The sequence below is a fragment of the Lemur catta genome, chromosome 9, assembly GCF_020740605.2.
Source record: "Lemur catta isolate mLemCat1 chromosome 9, mLemCat1.pri, whole genome shotgun sequence".
Classification (NCBI taxonomy): Eukaryota; Metazoa; Chordata; class Mammalia; order Primates; family Lemuridae; genus Lemur; species Lemur catta.
Window position 1 is genome coordinate 85172413 of NC_059136.1, and position 23466 is coordinate 85195878.

The window sequence follows — 23466 nt, forward strand, 5'->3', positions numbered from 1 at the left end:
CTCCAGCAGCCTGGGTAAGAGGGTGAGACCCTATCTCCTAAAAAAAAAAAAAAGAAAGAAAGAAAGAAAACACTTCTATAGTAGAGGCAGGGAGGATGGCAAGAAAAATCAAGGACTTGATACAAGAAGTATCTGAACTGAGCTTTCAAGAACAAATTACATTTTGATAGGCAGTGAATGGGAAGAAGGCCATTACAGGGGAAGGGAAGGGAAGTAAAGGCTCAAAAACAAGAAAACAAAGGGTGTGGTAAATGCACAGCAGAGAAAAGGGTAAGTTTGAAAGAAGGAGGGGAGTAGAAAATGGAGACAGAGAGGCAAGTTGGAGACACAAAAGGCTTGACCACTATGCTAAGGAATCTAATAGCAATGAAGATGCAAAGAGTGTGGGGTGGTGGTACGCTAGCCAACTGCAGTGACGTCTGTATCATCTCACTAAGACTTACTCGTTAACTTTATATGCATGAAAAATTACACAAATTAAAAACATGTGGCTAGCAACGAGGCAGAGTGGTCAGTGAACCAACTGAAGTTCACTTTATTCATTTTGTTTTTTTTTCTTCTAAACTTTCTGTGAAAAAAAAAAAAAAAAAAAAGAACTGATTTGAACAGTTCAGACCCTAGGGAAAAGAGCAAGCAAGTCCCTGATAGGACAAAGAGATATGTTTTGTTTCCTTTCATGATCTATTACAATAATACAGATAGTTCCTTGTAACTGAGATCCAGCCTTAAGAAACTTCTCTCACTTTCTTAGGCATCCCAGGCTCTCTTATCACTAGGCTTTTGCACTTGATGTTCCTTCAACCTGTAATGTACTTCCTGAGGACTGACACCAAGCTAGATGTCACTGATCCCATAGCTGTGTTAGGTGCCCTCGCTGTGGGCTCCTGAGGCACTTTCTCTATCCTATCACTTTTTTTTTTTCTTTTTTTTGAGACAAGGTCTCACGCTGTCACCAAGGCTAGAGTGTAGTGGTGTGATCACAGCTCACTGTAACCTCAAACTCCTGGGCTCAAGTAAGCCTCCCTGCCTCAGCCTCCTGAGTAGCTGGGACTACAGGTGTATGCCACCAAGCCCAGCTAATTTTTAAATTTTTTTGTAGAGATAGAGTCTCACTGTGTTGCCCAGGCTGGTCTTAAACTCCCAGCCTCAAGCAATCCTCCTGCTTTGGCCTCCCAAATGCCTGCGGTTACAGGTGTGAGCCACCACTCCTGGCCCTATCCTAGCACTTTTTACCCTAGACTATAATTGTTTATTTGTCTTTACAATTAGGCCATAACCTCCATAAGGGCAGAGGCTATGTTGATTTTGCTTATCACCCCACCCACTGTTACAGTGCCTGGCCCATAGTGGGTACTCAATAAATATCTGGTGATTACAAAGCTTTTGTTTAGTGCGCCAACATGCTAATAAAATTTTAAAGTTTATAATGTTATGCTAATGCTAGATTTGAAAAGTCAAAATCTGCTCTAAGCAAGAGCAACCAATTCATACTCCTTGCCTACTATGCCTATTAAGTAATTAGTTCTCACAAGTCTGTACCAAACCGTACAGACTGATTCTGTAGAAGGGCTGTCCAAAATTAGGTTGAATAGGTAAGATGAGGTAAGGAGTTTGGACTTGAACTAATAAAGAGCTATTGTGGGTTAAGAAAGATAGGCATGCAATTAAAATAGGGCTTTAAGAAGATTAATTTCTTCTGGTATGCAGGATGGAATGGAGGAAATTTTTCCTCTATTTTTTTTAGCCTCTTTTTTAAGGTGTGAGCAGATGACCATACTAACATGAGCAATAAACCACAAAGGCTGGGTTTGCATGGATAGAGTTTAGTATTCATTAACAATAATTTTTTGAGGTTCTACTATGTTCTATGAGCTGTGCTATATTATAATAAAAAAATGTAATAAACTATAACCTGACATATAATGAAATGGTAAAAATTGTTGAGAGCTGAGTCACATTAATGTGTCAGCATTCTGGTAGAGTAAGGTGAGTCTATGATGATTAAGTATCAATGGGAAAGAACCCATATAAAATAACTAAACTTAATATTATTTTCATACAATCAAATCACATTCTTTTTTTTTTTCTTTTGAGACAGCCTGTTGCCCAGGCTGGAGTGTGGTGGCGAGATCAGAACTCACCACAACCTTGAACTCCCGGTTTTCAAGCAGTCCTCCTGCCTCAACCTCCCAAGTAGCTAGAACTACAGGTGCCTACCACTACACCCAGCCCAAATCACATTTTTCTTATTCTTTTCTTCCTTTGTTAGTGCTTCTATATCAATAAATAATTTTAATGACAACGATGACTCCCACCTCTGGAGCTGAACAGATGCCGGTTGAACACATCTTAGGGAGCCTAAGACTTACTCATGGGCTGCAAGAATATACAAAAACATCTAAAAGATAATTCCAATACAATAGTGTGTGCTACGGTTTGGATGTGGTTTGTTCCTGACAAAACTCATGTCGAAATTTAATTGCCAATGTAATGATGTTGGCAGGTAGAACCTTTAAGAGGTGAGGCCTAATGAGGGGCATTTGGATCCTGGGGGCTCTGCCTTTGTGGGTGGCTTGGTGCCATTTTGTGGTACTGAGGGAGTTCTTGCTCTCAAGAGACTGGATTAGTTCTCATGGGAATGCATTAGTTCCCACAAGAGCAGGTTGTTATAAAGCAAGGACACCCATGGTACTTGGCCCCTTTGTATATGCCCGCTTCCCCTTGAACCTTCAGCTATGTTATAAACAGCAGGAAAGCCATGGCCAGAAGCCAGATGCCCTTGAACTTCCCAGCCTTCAGAACCATGAGCCAAATAAAATAAAGAAGCTTCTCTTTTCTTTATAAATTACCAGCCTCAAGTATTCTGTTGTAGCAATACAAAACGAACTAAGACAGTTTGTTAGGATAGCTGCATCCGGAGGTTACAGTGGAAACACAGGAGAGAGGCAAGTGTTTCAGTTCTGAGAGGCAGTGTACAGAAGGGGAAAAAAAGGTTAGGGAAGATGTCCTAAAGAAGGTGTCTCTTGAGCTCAATATCAACTAGCGAACAATGGAGGGACAGTACTCCAAGCACACAGGGGTGTATTAGCATAGCTGCGTGGGAAGTAACTCCTGAGAGCATGAGCCTGGGAAAGCCAGCAGATAAGCAGAAGTCAGAAAATCACAATGAGCCTGACAAGGCATGCTAAGGACCTTGGACATGATCTTGTAGGAAATGAAAGTATCAAGACTAGGTATAGAAAAATCACTTCAGAGGGGGCCACTGAACAAGGCAGAAAATGATAAGGGCTTCAAGAGGCTATGGTAGAAATGGAACAGATGAGACAGACTTGAGAAATATTTAGGAGGTAAAATCAGGAGGCTTTGTAAATGATAGGATGCAGGCACTAAAGGAAACCAAAAAGTCTAGAATGTCTCTCAGGTTTCTGGGTGGATGAAGAGATCATAAGTTAAATAAGGACAGAAAAAGAAAAAGGAAATTGATGAAAAGTGGGCGAGGGCATCAGGAGGAGGGTAGAGAAAATGTATTTTGTTCTACACATGCTGAGTCTGAACCACCTGTGGGGTAGCACTACATGAAGCTACTTATCTAGTATTAGGCAACTGGATATATCAGTCTGAAGGGTAAAAGATAAAGGTCAGTGTAGGAGCCACGCATTTGGGAGTCATTGCACAAGATGTCTATAAAACCATGAAGGGTAGCTTTAATCACCCACAGAGAGCTAGTCAAGCCCAAAGAAAGGGCAATGGGCTTAAGAGTACAACATTACAGGGAATGGGCTTATTATCACCTAATGCTTAGGTCAGGAGTTATCCCTAAAGAACCCTCCAGGGCTAGGTGCAGTGGCTCATGCCTGTAATCCTAGCACTTTGGGAGGCTGAAGCAGGAGGATCACTTGAGCCCCGGAGTTTGAGGTTGCAGTGAGCTATGATGCCACTGCAACAGAGGGAGACTCTGTCTAAAAGCAAAACAAAACAAAACAAAACAACACACAAGAATACTCCTTTCTTTGCTATTATCCAGAATTCTTCCTTACAGCTTCTTAGAACTTAATGAAGGAAAAGCTGTGCTGTTCTGCTAACCGAGAAACAAAGTCAAGGCAATAACATTTTATCCATTAAGAATATTTATTAAATACTGACACTTATTTAGCACCTACTATGTCACAAGCACTATGTTAAGTGCTTTACAAGTATTACTTAACAGTCATCTCTCAGTATCTGCAAGAAGTTGGTTCCAGGATACCCATAGACAACCAAACCTGTGGATGCTCAAGTCCCTGATGTAAAATGGCATAGTATTTGCATATAACCTATGCACACCATCCTGTATACTTTAAATCATCTCTAGATTACTTATACCTAATACACTGTAAGTGCTATGTAAATAGTTGTTATACTTCATTGTTTTGTATTTTTATTGTATGTTTTTAAATTAATTAATTTATTTTTAACATTTTTGACCAGTGGTTGGTTGAATCTATGGATGCAGAACCCACAGATATGGAGGGCCAACTATATTTTAAACTTAATAACAACCCTAGGCCGGGCGCGGTGGCTCACGCCTGTAATCCTAGCACTCTGGGAGGCCGAGGCGGGTGGATCGCTCGAGGTCAGGAGTTCAAGACCAGCCTGAGCAAGAGTGAGACCCCGTCTCTACTAAAAATAGAAATAAATTATCTGGCCAACTAAAAAGATATATACAAAAAATTAGCCGGGCATGGTGGTGCATGTCTGTAGTCCCAGCTATTCGGGAGGCTGAGGCAGTAGGATCGCTTAAGCCCAGGAGTTTGAGGTTGCTGTGAGCTAGGCTGATGCCACGGCACTCATTCTAGCCCTGGCAACAGAGTGAGACTCTGTCTCAAAAAAAAAAAAAAAAGAAAAGAAAAAAAAAGATAACAACCCTATGAAGTATGTTGCTTTGTTATGCCTATTCTACAGGTCAAGAAACTAATTTATAAGTGATGAATGAATCACCATTTCAACTATGATCTGGGTAAGTCCAGAGACCCCATCCTTAACCACTGTTAAGTATAATGTCTTACAGGAGCTAAAAATAGGTAATGAGTCACTGGAGCCAACCTGCTGCTTCTATACATAACAATGCTTGTCAATGACATTTCATCAATTGTGACCATCTTGTAACATACACATTTTAAAGAAAGTATTCTGTTTTCACATATGATTACCCAAACATTTGGATAAAGGTTCTATTCAATGACAAATCCAAAGACTCATTCTCCTCTAATCATAGAGAGAAACATCAAAATTGAAACCTTAGTAGTAACATTTAATGATATCTTTAAAAAATGGCTTATTAAGCTCAGAATGTTAATATATACCTACCTCAGGTGAAATGGGGAAGTGCCTCTTGCTTTTTTGCCTATAAAGTCCGAAAGTCTATTTAATGCTGTCCAGTAGAAGAGGGCAAGATCTGGTGGGCCTTAGAAAGGCTTAAGGGCAAATGCTAACCAGGGTGGTACAGAATTACCAAACAGACATATAGCCTTCAACACAATCACTGACCGAGAAACCTTCTCCAGGTAACCCAAGTTTTATATTTTAATGATTAGAAAGTGCATGAGAAGAGATTTCCATTAAATATATACAGCATCCTTTTCATTAAGGATTTGCGAAATCTGTCATTTAAAGAGAGCTATGTGCCTGATAGATTCTTCTACTTCTGTACACACTTACACAATCAACCATAATGACTCATAATCACCACCCACTACCTAATTTTGTGTTTCGCAACTTGTTTTCCACTTTTCCCTCCTTTTAAACTATATACATCAACAGTACACGATTTTGCCCTGTGATCATTGGGGGATGCTTTCCAAGACCCTCAGTGGATGGATGCCTGAAACCACGGATAGTACCAAACCCTGTATACACTATGTTTTTTCCTATATGATACCTACCTATGATAAAGTTTAATTTATAATTTAGGCACAGTAAGAGATTAATAACAATAATAAAATAAAACAATTATAATAATGCACTGTAATAAAAGTTATATAAATGTGGTCTCTCTCAAAATATCTCACTGTACTATACTTACCTACTTTCAAACAGTGTTTGACCGCTGGTAACTGAAACCACAGAAAGCAAAACCGCAGATAAAAGGGGCCTACTGGCTGGGCTTGGTCCCTTATGCCTGTAATCCTAGCACTCTGGGAGGCTGAGGCAGGAGGATCACTTGACGTCACGGATTCGAGACCAGCCTAAGCAAGAGCAAGACCCCATCTCTACCAAAAATAGGAAAAAAAATTAACTGGGCTTAGTGCCACACGCCTTTAGTTCAGCTACTTGGAAGGCTGAAGCAGGAAGATCCCTTGAGCCCAGGAGTTAGAGATTGCAGTGAGCTATGATGGTGCCACTGCACTCTAGTCCAGGCAACAGAGTGAGACTCTGTCTCAAAAAAAAAAAAAAAAAAAGAAGGGAATACTGTATATGGAATTATGATAAATGAACTTTAATAGCAAGAGTTTAAAATTCTTTTTAAAAACCCACAGTACATTTGGATGGTTTGCCTCCTACTTTTCCCAGGAAACCTCAAATGAATATGTAAAGTGTATTCTTTTAATAGAGGTAGAAAAAAATTTTTTTGGTTCTTACAATTTTAACAATTTTAAAACAAGGTATACTGCATGACTAAGATTCCATATAGCATTATTTGAAACCAAGCATTAGCTCCCTTTAAAAACAAAGATGACCAACCATGTTGTTCCACTCTGACAATCACACCACAGATCATTTCAAAATGGTAAAAATGTTCCTAAAATTTTATTACCGTTAATTTTTTACTAGAAATCACACAGATCCAGAAAACAAATATAACAAAAAGCAGCTATAGTTTCTCCAACAGCTTTGCACGATCTGAGCCACATTTCCAAACTGCTTTTCACTGTGATTCTTGCAGCAAATTCCACCAGTACATTTTAGAACTTTTGCAAATTAAATTAGAAGTACTTGTTCACCTCAATTCATCTCTGGTGAATGGCTGTGTGGAACTCTAAATTTAAGTACAACTGCATTACTGTTCTCTGATTTGTCTAGAATAATTCTTGAATTCATGGCAATGCCAAGCTAAATGACACTGCAAAGAAACCCTTTGTTTTCAAATAAATCAGTGCTTGGCTTTAGATAATACTATAAAGAATCTTATTCATGCAGTGTACCCTAGTTAAAATTGGAAAAGTTGGGAACAACAACAAAAATTTCCACCTCTATTGAAAGAATAATCTTTATTTAAAGTTTTTTTCTGTATGAATTTAATAGAACCATAGAATTTTAGAGGTGAAAGGAACTTTGAGTAATTTACAATCAGAGAAAATAAAGTCACTTGTTAAGGGCCACTTAAGTTAGTGGCAGATCTAATGACAGAACCCATGCATTCTAAATTCCCTGGCCAAAGCTATTAAATATTATAGAACATTATGAACAGGTTAAAATCAGCCAACATTTTCCAAGTGCCCACTTTGTGCCCTTCACCATCCCAGCATTTTTAAATATCATCTCTTTCCTAAATCATTTCATAAAATTAGAAAAGACTTATTAAAATAACCACATTCATTCCTTTGGAGTTAGTGTTGCCAAGAGGGACTATTGCCCCATGATCAAAATGGAAAGAGATAATTCAATTACTCTAATAACTGCTCTATTGAAGATGTGTTCCAACAACACACTTCACTCTCAGAAATTTCCCTCCCAGAGGTAGAAATATATTTAGAAGGCCTAGGAATACATTTCCAGGTACTGGTCCCTTTGCCAAGATCTATAAAAATTTCTGCAGCTTCCTCCTCTTTCATCCACTTCCATGCTTTTTTCCACTATCACTTTCTTACTTGATTCTTCTGTAGCTGCTACTTGTTACCAAATCTATACTTTCTTCTGAATTGCTATCCACTCCAATAATCTAGAAATTATGCAACCTTTCCATGTGCCATGCATGCCTTGTAGGATTTGTCCTCTACATTCTGACCCATACCCTTTATCAGCCAGGGCCAAACATCCTTCCAAAATGGTCATTTTTATATGACAGAATTCATTAAATGATAGATCACTTTAACTACAAATACAGTTTTAAAAAGTACTAAAATATGGATATTTGCTTTTTTATAATTTCAAAATAATAGTTTATTTTTTAAATACAGAATAATTTTTATATGCGCTGCAAGGCAAAGTCGAATTATATTATTTTCACAAATACATAGTTCATATCACTAAAATGTCCAAGTATTTTTAGTTGAGGAAAAGAATTTACTGGTATTTGTATGTTGGTACATTTTAAATTGCTTCAACTAATTGGATCTTGCATGGCCAACTACCACTGTAAATTTTCATATGTCTATTTCATAGAATTCTTGTAGGTACAAAGCAAATAATGTAACAATGAAAAACAAGAAAGAAAATTTAACCACTTACCAATTCTAGTTGGCACAAAGATGCAGTGCTACCTATTATATTTTTCGGAGATGTCATCCCAACTTAACTTTTAATTCCTAACAAATAAGTTGATCAAAATATAAATATTCATTTACTTGAGATGGGTAACAATACTGTTTGAAAAAAATGCCAGTGCCATTTACGAGTAAATCCTGTCATAGAGACACAAAAGAATCATGGACCTGAGAAATTAGCAATGAAGTTACATTTAAATTTTAGTATCTAACAGTAAAGTAAATAATCTTCAAATTTAATTTTTTTAAATAGCCCACTAAAACAATGTAAGTTGCATTTCAGTCTTTTAACTGGATAGTAAATTTTCACATTTATACTAGTATGAAACATTAAAATAGTGCTTTAAAAAGTATTAGGGGACAACTATGTAGAAGATCAACAAGGAAAAAGAAATGAACAACACTATAAACCAACTAAACCTAATAGACATCTATAGGACATTCCACCCCAAAGCAGCAGAATATATATATATTCTTAAGTGTACATGAAACATTCTCCAAGATGGTCCATATATAAGGCTAATGAAGCCTCATTAAATTAAAAAGGATAGAAATAATATAAAGTATGTTCTCAGACAATGTAATTAAATGAGAATAATAACAAGCGAAATTCGATTAATTCACAAATATGTGGAAATAAAACAACACATTTAAGTAACCAATGGGTTAAAGAAGAAATCACAAGGGAAATTAGAAAATACTTTTGGATGAATGAAAATGAAAACACAATATATCAAAACTTCTGGAATGCAGCTCATGTAGTATTTAGAGAGAAATTTTTATAGCTGTAAATGCCTATACAGTATTTAAAAAGAAGATCTCAAATCAGTAGCCTAACTTTCCACCTTAAGAAACTAAAAAAGAAGAGCAAGCTAAGCCCAAAACACATAGAATGAAGTAACAATAATTAGAGGGTAAATCAATGAAATAGAGAAGAAAAACACAACAGAAAAAAATCAATAAAACTAAAAGTTGGTTCTTTGAAAAAAATAAACCTTTAGCTAGAATAATCAAGAATAAAACAGAGAAGATACATATTATTAATACTAAAATCAGGAATGAAAAAGGGAACATCACTAACAATGTCACAGAAGTAAAACTGATTTTAAGAGAATAATATGAATAACTACACACCAACGAATTAGATAACCTGAACGAAATGAAAAAATTCATAGGAAGAAACAAGCTATCAAAAATAACTCAAGGAGATATAGAATAGATATATAACAAGGAAAGAGATGGACTTAGTAATCAAAAAAACTTCCCATAAAGAAAAGCCCATATGGGCTGGGCGCGGTGGCTCACACCTGTAATCCTAGCACTCTTGGAGACCAAGGCGGGAGGATTGCTCGAGGTCAGGAGTTCAAGACCAGCCTCAGCAAGAGCGAGACCCCGTCTCTACTAAAAATAGAAAGAAATGATCTGGACAGCTAAAGATACATATAGAAAAAAATTAGCCAGGCATGGTGACACATGCCTGTAGTCCCAGCTACTTGGGAGGCTGAGGCAGAAGGATTGCTTAAGCCCAGGAGTTTGAGGTTGCTGTGAGCTAGGCTGACGCCACAGCACTCTAGCCCAGGCAACAGAGCGAGACTCTGTCTCAAAAAGAAAAAAAAGAAAGAAAGAAAGAAAAGCCCATATGACTTCATTGGCTTCACTGGTGAATGCTATCAAATATTTAAAAAAGAATACCAACTTGTCACAAAATCTTCCCCCAAAAAAGAATAGGAGGGAATGCTCTCCAACTTATTCAATGAAGCCCATACTACCGACACCAAAACCAGATGAAAGTATCATGAGAAAAGAAAATTACAGACCAATATTGATACAAAAATCCTCAGGAAAACACCAGTAAATCAAATCCAGCAACATATAAAAAGGATTATGCATCATGACCAAATGTGACATACTGCTGGGATGTAAGGTTGGTTTAATATCTGTAAGTCAATCAATGTAATGTACTGTATTTAAAGGAAAAAAATCACATGATCATCTCAATACACACAGAAAAGCCATGTGACAAAATCCAACACCCCTTAATGATAAAAAACACTCAACAAACTAGGAATAGAAGGGAATTTCCTCAAGCTAATAAAGGGCATCTAGGAAAAACCCACAGCTAACATCATATATAATGGTGAAAATCTGAATGCTTCCCCCCACTAAGATTAGGAACAAATCAATGATATCAGCTCTCTTCACTTCTATTCAACATTGTACTGGAGGTTCTATCAGAACAATTAGACAAGAGAAAAATAAATAAATAAAAAGCATCTAAACTGGTAAAGGAAAAAGTGAAACTATCTGAAGATGACATGATCTTTTATATAGAAAATCCTGAGGAATGTGCCAAAAAATTATTAAGACTCAATAAATGAGTTCAGCAAGATTGAAGAATAAGAGATCAATATTCAAAAATCAATTGTATTTCCATACAGTAGTAATGAGCAAATATAAAATGAATTAAGAAAATAGGAGTCCACTTGCTCAAGGCCTCCTGGGCATAGCTCCGGGTAAAAAAAAATATTTTAAATAAAAAAAAATAAGAAAGAAAATAATTCCATTTACAATAGCATCAAAAATAATAAAATACTTAGGAATAAATTTTAATGAAAGTACAAAACATACACTGAAAACTATAAAACATTATTGAAAGAAAATTTAGAACATGTGGCAAAAGGCAAAAGCAAAAGAAAAATAGAAGAAAAAAGAAAAAAAAAGAAATTAAAGACCTTACTAAATACAAAGATAACCCATGTGTATGGATCAAAAGACTTAATATTGTTAAGATGGTAATACTCTCCAAATTGACCTATGGATTCAATATAATTCCTATCAAAATCCCAGTTGCCTTTTTGGAGAAATTGACAAGCTCATCCTAAAATTCATATGGAAACAAACATAAGGGACCCAAAATAGTCAATGTTATCTTGAAAAAGAAGAATAAAGTTGGAGGACTCCAGACTTCCTGATTTCAAAACTTAACTGCAAAGCTACATTAAGCCAATTAAGACAGTGTGGCACTGTCATTAAGCTAGACAGATAGATCAATAAGCTATAATAGAGAGCACAGAAATTACTCTTCATATTTTTTGTCAATTGGTTTTTGACATGGATGTCAAGACAATTCAATGGAGGAGAGGACAGTTAACAAATGGTGCTGAGACAACTGGATGTCTATATGCAAGAATAAAGTTGGAACTTTACCTCACACCATAAATAAAAATTAACTCAAACCAGATCATAGATCTAAAAGTAAGAGTTAAAATTATGAAGCTCTTAGAAAAAAACAGATGTAAATCTCCATGACTTTGGGTTAGGTAACAATTTCTTAGATGACATGATACCAAAAGCACAAGCAACAAAGAAAAAATAAATAAATTGGACTCCATCAAAAATGAAAACTTTTATGCTTCAAGGAAATCATCAAGAAAGTGAAAAGAAAACCCACAGAATGGAAGAAAATATTTGTAAATCATATATTTAATAAGGGACATGAATCCAGAATATATAAAGAACTCTTACAATTCAACAGTAAAAAGACAACCCAATCAAAAAATGAGCAAAGAATCTGAACAGACATTTCTCCAAAGAAGATATACACATGACCAACAAGCACATGAAAAGATGTTCAACATCAGTAGTCATTAGGAAAATGCAAATCAAAACCACAATGAGATACCACTTCACGTCCACTAAAATGGCTAAAATTTAAAAATAGACAAGTTTTGGCGATGATGTGAAAAACTTGAAATCTCATATATTACTTGTAAAATAAGACAGACACTGGAAAACAATTTGGTAATTCCTCAAAAGGTAAAACTAGATTTACCATATGACCCAGCAATTCTGCTCCAAGGTATACATCTAAGAAAATGTAAATATACGTCTGCATAAAAACTTACATATAACTATTCATAGCAGCATTATTTACAATAGCCAAAAAAATGGAAACAACCCAAATGTCCATCAATGGATGAATGAATAGGCAAAATATGGTATATCCATACAACAGAATATTTTTAACCAATAAAAAGAAATGAAATACCACATGCTACAACATGGATAAACCTTAAAAACATTACGCTAAGTGAAATAAACCAGTCACAAAAGACCACATATTGTAAGATCCCATTTTTTTAATGAAATGTCCAGAATAAACAAATCTATAGCGAGAGAAAGTAGATCTGTCATTGCCAAGGACTAAGTAGAGGGAGGGATGTGAGTGACTGATAATGGGTCTAGAATTTCTTTTTGGAGTGATGAAAGTTCTGGAATTAGATAGCAGTGATGGCTGCACAACTCTGTGAATACACCACTGAATTGTGGTTTAAAAGGGAAAATTTCATGGCATATGAATTATATCTCAATAAAACTATTTTTAAGTGTTAAGTGTAAGAGATTCTAGTGATGCTATAGGTTTAGTCTGTCTTCTCCATTTACTATTGGTAATACTTTACTTCTTTTTAAATCTTCCTAATCATTTGAATTTTCTCAGCATCTTTCTCACCAGTTGTCTTAGTCGGTTTGTGCTAGTGTAACAGAATACTTGAGACTGGGTAACTTCTAAAGAAAACAAATTTATTTCTCACAGTTCTGAGACTGGGAAGTCCAAGATCAAGGCACTGGTATCTGATGAGGGCCTTCTTGCTTCATCTCCACATGACAGAAGGCAGAAAGGACAAAAAGGGACGAACTCTGTGTCCCTACATAGTAGAAGAGCAAAAGAGGGCAAATCCATTTCCACAACCCCTTTTCACAGTGGCATTAATCCATTAATGAGGGCAGAGCCCTCATGACCTAAACACCACTCGAAAGGTCCCACCTTCCAACACTGTTGAATTGGGGATTAGTTTCCAACACATGAATTTTGGGAGACATATTCAGACCATACTACCGTCTTTGCCCAGGAACATAAATACATTTTATTAGATAATAGAATCATAGGCTATTGTAGTATATAAGAATTCAGACCTAACATGTTCTATCATCTTTACCTGGCTAATAGGAGCTCATCCCAGTATCTGCAAAGACACGCAATATATCTACATCAGCTAACATTCAACAAAAATCAGCAAAGTGATTATTCTATTTCCAATGATTAATATAAGTGGTTTGGGTTATCACTGTTAGGGGTTTTAGAATATCACAATAGTATTTGTTATTGTTGGCAAAGTTCATTGGACATTGGTTGCTAATAGCAGGAGTTTGACAGTTCTGCAGATAACATAAGAAATTCAAATTCTATAGGCTCAGAATTTAACATAATCAACTTTTAAATGTAGAATTTTAAGTCCTTTTAGACACAAAATACGCAGTTAAAACATTTTCAGTCAGCTTCATTCTTGAAATCTGGCACCAGTTTCTAGATTAAAACATTAATGCGATTTCACAATAATAAAGTAAAAATGAAAAGTCAGTTTTCAAACTCATTCAAGCACTGCCTCATCAGCAGATGGTAATCTGGGGTATTTGTAAATCAATCCTGCCTGCTCTCTCTGATGAGGGTCTTTGAGAGGAGTCAGCTTTTACCCCCTTATCAATAGCACCAGGTGACCTCCTGGTAAAGCCAGAGAGACCTGTTCAGGTCAGCTCTGTCCTGTGTTGGCCACACACAGCAACCTTTGAAACCTCATTAAGCCCAATTTGCTCATCTGTAAAATAAAACTACCTATCTACCCCACAGAGTTATTATGAATATTTAATAAAATAATGCCTGTAAAGCACCTAACAAATGGTAGGAACTCGATAAATATTACTTCCTTTCTCTTTGCTCTCTGCAAGGTAAAATACAAGTCACAAATGATAAAAACTACAAAAATCCTGATTAAAAAAATATTTGGCTTAGTGTGCACAACTTGAAAAGTGCAGAATTATCTAAATACTAAAAGCAAACCAACCTTTATTTTCTAAAAGCATCAAATTTATATAATCTTAAGCAGATAAGCAATAACCATGACAAATAAGACATAAGATACCAAGGGGAAAAAATTAACTAACTTTGCACTAATTATGTTAGTATTATCTAATAGTTTTATTAGGAAACTGAGTATCCAGCTGGCAAAATAGTACAGATAATTTCAATTAAATAGTTCTTCCAGTAAGCCAACAATAACTTAATTTTTGGCCGTATTTGCAGGATCAGAATTTCCTAATGGAAGGCTTCATAATGAATCTTAGTCACAGCATTTGAGAGTGCTGAAGGGGAACAAAGCCATGGCCAGGTGCCTGCAAATTACTGCTAGTCCTCTGAGACTAGACTACACATGCATTCTTTAAAAAAAAAAAAAAAATTTAAAACTTTACTAAGGACTTATATAGAAAAAGAACACCAGATAGATCGATTTACTTTTACAAAGCCAGGGAACTCAGGAGCATGATTTTTTAAATTATTTTAACAATGGGTTACATATTCACATGGTTCAAAAAAACAAAGAAATATTAAAAGGAACAGAGTGAAAGTCTGCTTCCCACCCATCCTTATCTACCCAGTTCTCATCCCCCAACCCCAAATAGATAAACACTGTTAATTTATTATGTATCCTTCTAGAGTCTCTTTAGGCATCACAAGCAAAGCAAAACATATTCTTATTTTTTCCTTGTCTTTTCATACACAGGTAGCATTTTATTACAGTGTTCTGCATCTCACAGACAAATTTTTAATCCTAAAACATAGCGATAAATAAGTTCAATGGGATAGGGACTTTTATTCATATTTGTGTGAACTTTTAAAAGGAGTCACAGAAATAAACGATGTTAACGTTAGTAGGAGTCAGAAATAATACAAATCTGAAGGGAGACAGAATTGAAGGGATAAATCTGTAGTCTTACAGATCTTAAAAACTCTTCTCCGCTAAAACATTGGAGTGTCTTACCTTTCATTAATAAAACAAATCCCTTATAGACAAAAAATAAATAAACCAAATATTGGTGAGAAGAGAGAGTGGAACAAAAAGATAAATTAGAAAAAAGAGAAAGGTTCTCATGTCAAAATGGACTAAACTGGCAACTCTGCATGACTGCACACACTTAGAATTACAAAAAATAACGACTATTTTTTTTAAAAAATTATAGCAAAGTCCTCCTTCTGAATATTTATTAATGATTGCCCCAGTTCAAATAAGCAAATAATATAATACTTTCATATTTAAGCCATCATTGATTTTAGCACCATGTTGTTGGGAGGCTGAATAAAAACATCTTTTTAAAACCTTTTTCATTAATGTTTGTGAAAAAACAGGCCATTAATCTCAGTGCAGCTTAAATAGCCATTGTGTTGGTGCGAAGCTCCTTATAATGTCTGGCCCAAGCACCTTAACAGGTGAGCTGAAGTTGGTATGTGGTGAGCTACCTGGGCCTGATCCCCCACCTCCACCTCTTGTGTCTCCAGCAGCAACCTAGCATTTGCTTCCTCTCTAACTCCCAAGGATCCAATCCAAGCTTTCACCTGTGCATATCTATACCGATAAAAATCTGGTAGGAAAGTCTTTGGAATCCTGACATACTACTTCTCAAAGAGTGCTAATCTTTGGTCTAAGATAGCCTCTTAGTCTTCAACTTACTTGAAAACAAAAAGGTTGTTTTTAAGCCAGATGGTAAGATCTTTGGATGTATTTTCTTAAGGAAACAGCTGTCACATCTGAGAGTTAGCTTTCAAGACCAAAACGCTCCATTCAACCTACAACATGGCTGACATCTTCAATAGGGGGGAAAAATAGCACAAAACAGTGCTGTTGCAATGACATGAACAAAAACATTTATAAATAGTTTTTAAATTTTATAGTTCATGCCAATGCTTAAGGAAAAATAGCTTATTTAGAGAAGAGGAGGTAGGTGGAGACTTCTGTGGATATTTTGAAAGGAATTACTAGGTATTCTCAAAGGATCTGAAGGTTGAAACCACTAGTTCTTGAAAATGTTTACCTTTCCTCCCAAACTAAAAACTTTCCTTTTCCTTATTAAAGGCCTGCTCTTAAATTTATCACCATGATTAGTATCTTTTTTGTTCATGACCAAAATGAAGAAAGTGGGATAGAGAAAAGACAGAGAAATTTTCTTAATGCAAAAGTTGAAAGAAAAGGAAAAAGGGGGTTAAAAAGGAGATACTGTAATCCCGGCTACCATGGAGGCTGAGGAGGGAGGACTGCTTGAGGCCAGGAGTTCAAGATCAGCCTGGGCAATGTAGCAAAACTTACTCTCAAAAATGATTAAACTCTTGGAAAAGAGGGGAAGCCAAAAAAGGGTACAGGAGGCAAGTATGGGCAATACTTGTGCATTCAACACCTTGAGAGAAGAAAGAGGGCGGAGAGATGTGATGGTTTCTGGAAAAACTGGTGGTGTTACTACGTAAAGAGGGAGTTGTGTACATGAAATTACACTAAGTCAAGTGTTACTAACTCTACATCCTATAATATAATAGGATCACAAGAAACTTCAAGGTTACCTATTCCTACCATTGGTGGTAGCATTGTTAAATCAATTCTACTTCAAAACAATGTACTTACCATTAGAATATTTTGAGACATCCCAAGTCCAGCTGTTCTAATTTCTAACTGAACCTTGGTTCAAATCCATTATTTCTGCTTCTCCTTTAGGGATTACAATCAATCAATTTCTCTTCTTAAATATCTTATATTTAAGATGTACTTAAAATATAAATATTGACTGACTCCCATTAGAAGAATATGTGCTTTATGTTGATTTGGATGCATTTGTCAGTCCACGCACACACTCTCACCTCATCCCCTTTTTGAGCAGTAGTATAAATTTCCAAGGGTGTTAGCCAGGTTTGGGGTATGGCAAGTGGCCAGGAAACACAGTAAAATAACTGGTTCAAAGGTGCATGGAATCTATGATGTTGGTTGGCTACAAAAGCATGATTCTCTAACCAACAAAGCAAGTCTGTATGAGAGAAATTTTTTAAATGGCATTGAAAATATGTATATGCACACACAAAAGTCTAGAAGGATATACTCTAAAATGCTAACAGTGGTTATTAATGAGTGATAGGTTTACTGGCGATTCTTACTTTCTCTTTTTCTTCTTAATTTCTCTAAAGTACATAACCAGTACCAGACCACTCTGGCTTAACTTTCATGTTACAAAGTTGTGAGTTGTTTTTCAGTTGCCATGGACCCCCAGGTTAAAGGTCACATAAACTGAGCATGCCCACATGAACCAAGTGAGCAACCCTGGGCAGATCCTAAGTGCTCTGACCAGGGAGTAGGGACTGAAATAAGAAGCAGACACAGGATGGCAGTATCCAGGACCCAATCAGATTGAGTCCTAGCATCCCCCCATGACAGGATCCAGTCAGATCATGCCTCCCAGCATCAACTCATTGCAAGATCCAATCAGTTCATGCCTCATTACCCTATGCTTATAAACCCTACCCAGACCCCAGCTCAGGGAGACAGATTGGAGTGTTTCTTCCTGCCACCTTGCAAGTCAACTTTCAATAAAGCTTTTCTTTTCTCAAAGGCCAGTACCATGGTATTGGCTTCTCTGCACATCAGGCAGCGAGCCCACTGATTACTTGCTAACACTATTACTTTGTGATTCAAATATATTTTAAAAGACACAAAATGGCAAATATGTAAGTAATAGAAATAATAGAAAATGTTAGGCCGGCATGGTAGCACGTGACTGTAGTCCCAGTTACTTGGAAGGCTGACACAGGAGGATCACTGAGCCCAGGAGTTTGAGGGTGCAGTGAGCTCTGATGACGCCACTGCACTCTAGCATGAGCAACAGAGTGAGACCCTGTCTCAGAAAAAAAAAATGAAATAATAGAAAATGGATACTCGGCTATAAAGCGGAATACTATACAGCTGTCAAAACTAATGATATAGATCTATAGATGTCTATGATATAGTGTTAAATAAAAAACAAGTGTGGTGGCTTATACCTGTAATCTCAGCACTCTGGGAGGCCAAGGCAGGAGGATCACTTGAGGCCAGGACTTTGAGACCAGCCTGGGCAACATAGCGAAACCCTGTCTCCACACACACACAAAAAAGTTACCTGGGCTTGGTGGCGCACACCTATAGTCCCAGCTACTCTGGACGCTGAGACAGGAAGATCACTTGAGCCCAGGATTTCGAGGTTACAGTAAGCAATGATTTCGCCACTCCAGCCTAGGCAACAGAGCAAGACCTTGTCTCTAAAAAAAAAAGAAACAAGAGAGAGACAAAACTAAAATAAAAATAGAGAAAAAATATAAAAACATGCATGTGTTTTCTTGGGAAGCTAAGGATATAATTTCAAAACTCCCTTTGAGGTAGTCATATATAATATACATGTACATTAGATTACATAGTATACACTGGTCCCATATGTATATTTTTCTGCAAGTATACATGCTGAGTTAGAAATTAGATCATTTTAAGTTAATTTTTATCTATTTTTAAACTAAATATAGGGAGGCAAATAACTACAGTAATAAAGTTCCTTCTCATTTTCAAACTTATGAAATGCCATTATACTTCAGCAGTCTGCAGACTGGCTAATCCATCAGTGAGTCCATTTTTGTACATGAATATATTACATATGAAATCCACTTTACCTATGGAAGAAAAATGTTTAGTATTGACTGGCTTAGCAAATACATCAGGAACCTGAACTGAAGCAATTAGCCTGCATCATGCTCATGTGTTATTTCTTCAAAATCACAGAACAGTGAAAAGAATGACATTATTATCTCAATACGACAGGCATTCTCAAAAAAGAGTAAGCCTTTAAAAAGTTATAAAATCCAAGCTGTTACTCAACCAAAAGCTTGTCAAATCACCCTTATTCTCAAGTTAAAAGCCACTAAACCAGCACTCTGAGTTTTAATTATCCACAAACTCACTATTCATGGCCTAAAGAAAGAACTATCTATAAGAACATTTCTGCATTTGGTGATACAAAGGCATTCTGCCCCTCAATATCATATCATGCCAACAGATCGTTCTAGTCCTTCTTAGACTTTGATCCCATGTAGGTCTTTCCTATATGTATGGCCCCATTAGGGGAAGCAGAGCTGCACTACACAGGAATCCTCCCCTGGGAGATCTCACCAACATCTCTTATTTCACCCACACATCTCCTATTTTCCATTTTACATACGATTCCCCTTATATCTTCACCTTTCCTTCACTTACCTCCAACCACACCCAAGGAAAAGAGATTTTGGTTTTAAATAATAGAATAGTGGCTACAAGGGGATGAACTTAGGCAGGTTTTCAGGACCAGCGGGAAACAGAAGGGGAGCTAAGAGATTGGACAAGGGCAAGGATATTGCACACGACCCTAATTCCCTTTGAAAACCCTCTGGCTCAGCTTCATACAGGCAATACAGTTTTACTGCATGATGCTTTGAATTGGCCTTCAACATCTGATTTCTATATTGACTTCCTCGCCAATGACAACTCAAAGCTAGTATTGAGTTAAAATTACTTTGACATGAACTACAAGATGTGGAATTGGCACCTCTTAGATTTACCACTTTTCTCCACGAAATAGGGTGGAAAAGTGAAATGAGAGCAAAGGCTCCATCATAAGGAATGGAATAGGTAAAGGAAAACAGAGACATTGAGTCTCTTAAAATAATGTGGGAGCTGTTTCTGTCAGGAATAACATGTTACGTAATTTGAGTTTCATGAATCAGCAGTTTAGTCAGTAATTTACATGAATTTAAAAAGAGAGAAAACATGAGGATTGGAAAAGGTAAAGTGATTTCTGAAACAAGGCAGGTTTCAAAAGTATTTTATTCCACTCCCACACAGAAGAATGTTGACAGGCAGATGACTCAGTCTGGCTTCATTATGGGTTTCTTACCACCTAGGATCTCTCATGGGAAAGGCCATCCCATCTCTCATTTCTCCCTGATAGCCCTTCTCAATTCCTCCCACCAGGTAATGGCCATATTTTCCTTTCTAATTGAAGGTTATCCATCTGGAAATCACATACTTTAGGATACAGAGGGTTATGCTTAAAGGATAAAAATAGTTGAGGATTTTTTTAAGTCCTTTTATGCTAAAGTAATTGCAACATTCAAAAAAAAACACATAGTAACATCAGACTCTTCAAAAAAATTTATACTACCTATGATCCTTGTGTTCGAATTTAATCATAAATCTAAGTAGCTTAGATAAGTAAGAAAGCTGTCAACATAAACACAATCATGTTTCCAACCTAAACTCTCAAAATCAAAATCAAGGTAAGATATTTGAGAGGAGGGGAAAAATAATCAACCTATTTTCTTTTTCAAAAACCAGAGATGACAAATCCTAACAAATAAATCCAAAGGGCATGCCCATCCTTTTTGTAGAAAATATGTTTTATCAGATACTGTTTGAAATAAGAGAAGCATTGGATTAGGCCTGGAAATCTCTTATGCATAAATCAATTACTATGGTATTTTGAGAGACATGTTTTGAAAGAGCAAGATATCTGAAGTCATTTGGAGTCATTCATTCCTCAAATGTCTATTACAAGGATGCACATGTCACGCACAGCCCCACACATACTCTCTATTCAAGCTCTGCCTCTCATCCACTGTGCAACCGTGGCTAAAGCACTTTAATACTTCTATGCTTCAGTTTCTTCATCTGTAAAAATGGGAATGAAAAATGGTTGAGAGACCAACCTCACAAGGAATCTCTGAAGAGCAAGTGAGTATGTTTGGAAGCACTTTGTAAATCATGAAAATGCTAGGTGTCATTTGGCTGAATTAAATTAATGAATGATGATAATATCTGTTGTGCCACAAATTACATCAGAGGAACATGAGCCTTCCTGCTTCAAGAGACCCCCATAATCCTATTAAATAAGACTTATCAGCTCATTTAATCATCTCTGTGGCAATTTAAATATATGAGAGATAGAAAAAGGAGGGAGAGAGGGAAAAAGGGAGAGAGGGAGGGAGAAAGCTAATATGATGTGCAGATTTTGACATTACATTCATCATCATCACAACAAAAATCATGTCTACCTTATTCACCATTTCAGGTCTCTACCAATCTGGGCATCCAGCCAAGAGGCTCATTTGAAGAGGGTACTTTATTCTGAAAAAATATTCTCTCTATATATCTGCAGATCACAAGATGGACACCTATGAGGCTGACCTACCAATTCAATGTTACCAAGAGCAAATGGCAGTACATTTACAAAACATTATTTATGTTGATGTGTACAAATAAAAATGCTCTATTTCATAGTACAACTCAAGTTCAATGTGACCCTCAAATCTAAGCTATGTCATATGAATAATGTTGAACAGATTAGGAATGAAGCTACATTTAAAAACAAAATTAGGTGTGATGCAATGGCAGTTGAAGAAAGGGGGAAGTTCTGCTCTTTCCAGAGTTATCTGATGGGCACAATGGCAGATGAGAGAGACCATCTTACAGAAGCTGCTAGAGACCTGGCAGAGACTACTTAGAACTGGTGGAATTCCCTGAGCCCCAGACTCCCTTCCCCCTGGGAAATGCAGGGATGGCGGCCTGTCTTACTGGAGTAGTAGCCAAGGGGGCCAGAAGGCACACCCAGTCCTAAAATATGCCTGAAACTTCCTCTAATGTTTCTTGCTCTTGCAATGACATTCCAGGAACTAAAGTATGCACAGCCTTTTCATTGCTAGAACCGCTATAATTTAATATTTTGAGTTAAGAATTTGAGTTAATACTTATAAAGCACTTAGAAAGAGTCCAGCACATAGTAAGAGCTATCTAAGTGTTTGGTAAACAAATAAAACGCTTCCCAGATTGGTGGGGTGAAATCTCAACCTAGTGAGAAGGAAGAGAATCAAAATACACGACAGTTTATTTTTCACCCTGATCAGGATGTAAAAATTGTAGTGCTCTTGCATCTCAAATGCACCCTGTATAAACTTGTGCTGGTTTGAAATTCTACTCATGGTTCAGAAGTCACTGCAAAATTCAGTGAAAGACTTTTAAGTTTCTAAAGGTTAATCCTTTATCTTTTCTATCTTTCTGACTAAACCATCCCTACAAATGACAAAAATCTAGAAATCTCAAAGTTAGAGGGTACATACCAACGCTAAAACTGTGAGAATTAACAAAGCCAGATTCACCTGAAGAGACGGAAAAGATTCAAATCAGAGAACTTAAAAGTAGCAACGCATTAAAGTCTCACACTCCAGGTCTGCTGACAACAGGTTAAGATTCCTGTCCACCCCACTCCTGCTACCGCCCGCGTCCTCGCCCTCGCAGGTGACCCGCACCCACTTTCAACCGCAGGTGGGGTGTCCCACCCTTGGCGTCCCCCCTCCTTTGGGCTCGGGGGCTGCGCACGGGTTAACAATGTCCGCGCACAGACACCACACGGGTGTTTAGGAATCTCAAAGCAGATCTGAATTCACGCAGAAGGAGCAAAGACCACAAACTCTCCAAGAGTCGGGGGCTGGAAACAGGTATTGCTTTCTCCGGGCCGATCAACTCCGAGATTTCCGGGGGACCCGCGAAAGTCACGGGGGCGCCGCGGAGAGGCAGCAGCCGAGGCCCGGGCCGCCCTCGCCCCGCCCCGCGCCCTCCCGCTCCGGGGCTGCGACTGCGGCCCCGACGCGCGCGGACCCTCCCGCCTGCCCCGCACCTACCGGCGCCGCGGTGCTGCCTCTCCGCGCGGCGGGCGCGGAGCCCAACGCCCTCGCGCTTCCTCCTTCCCGGCAGGGCCGCCGGGCGCCAGCGTTTCCTCCCTGACGCGTCACGGCCGCCGGCGGCTCCTCCCGCGGAGCGCGCGAGGCCGGGGAAAGCCGGGCGGCCGGCAGCGCGCCGGGGAAGGCGCCCGAACTGCGGGCTGGGGATAGCCGGGGCAGCCGGGGCTGCAGGCGCGCGCCCCCGCTCAGGCCTGGAAACCGGCGCTCCTCTCTTCCCCAGGACCCCCGCGAAAGGCCGGGCCGCGGCGCGCGCTCTGCCCCCGTCACGCGGTGTGCAAAGTTCAAGACGACACCGCTGGATCCTGCCTGGAGGCGCAGACTCTTCGGTGTTTCCCGCTGCCCGGC

The 23466-nt window shown here is 37.9% G+C and overlaps 1 protein-coding gene across 1 annotated transcript in view; it reads right to left on the reverse strand.

Moving 5' to 3' along the window:
• Positions 1-23160, reverse strand: part of LOC123644474 (serine/threonine-protein kinase Sgk3) — a 123156-nt gene extending 99996 nt beyond the window's left edge. Inside the window, exon 1 of the mRNA XM_045560564.1 lies at positions 23062-23160. The gene's annotated coding sequence lies outside the window, so the exon portion shown is untranslated. The remainder of the gene's footprint in view (positions 1-23061) is intronic.
• Positions 23161-23466: the final 306 nt, after the last annotated feature.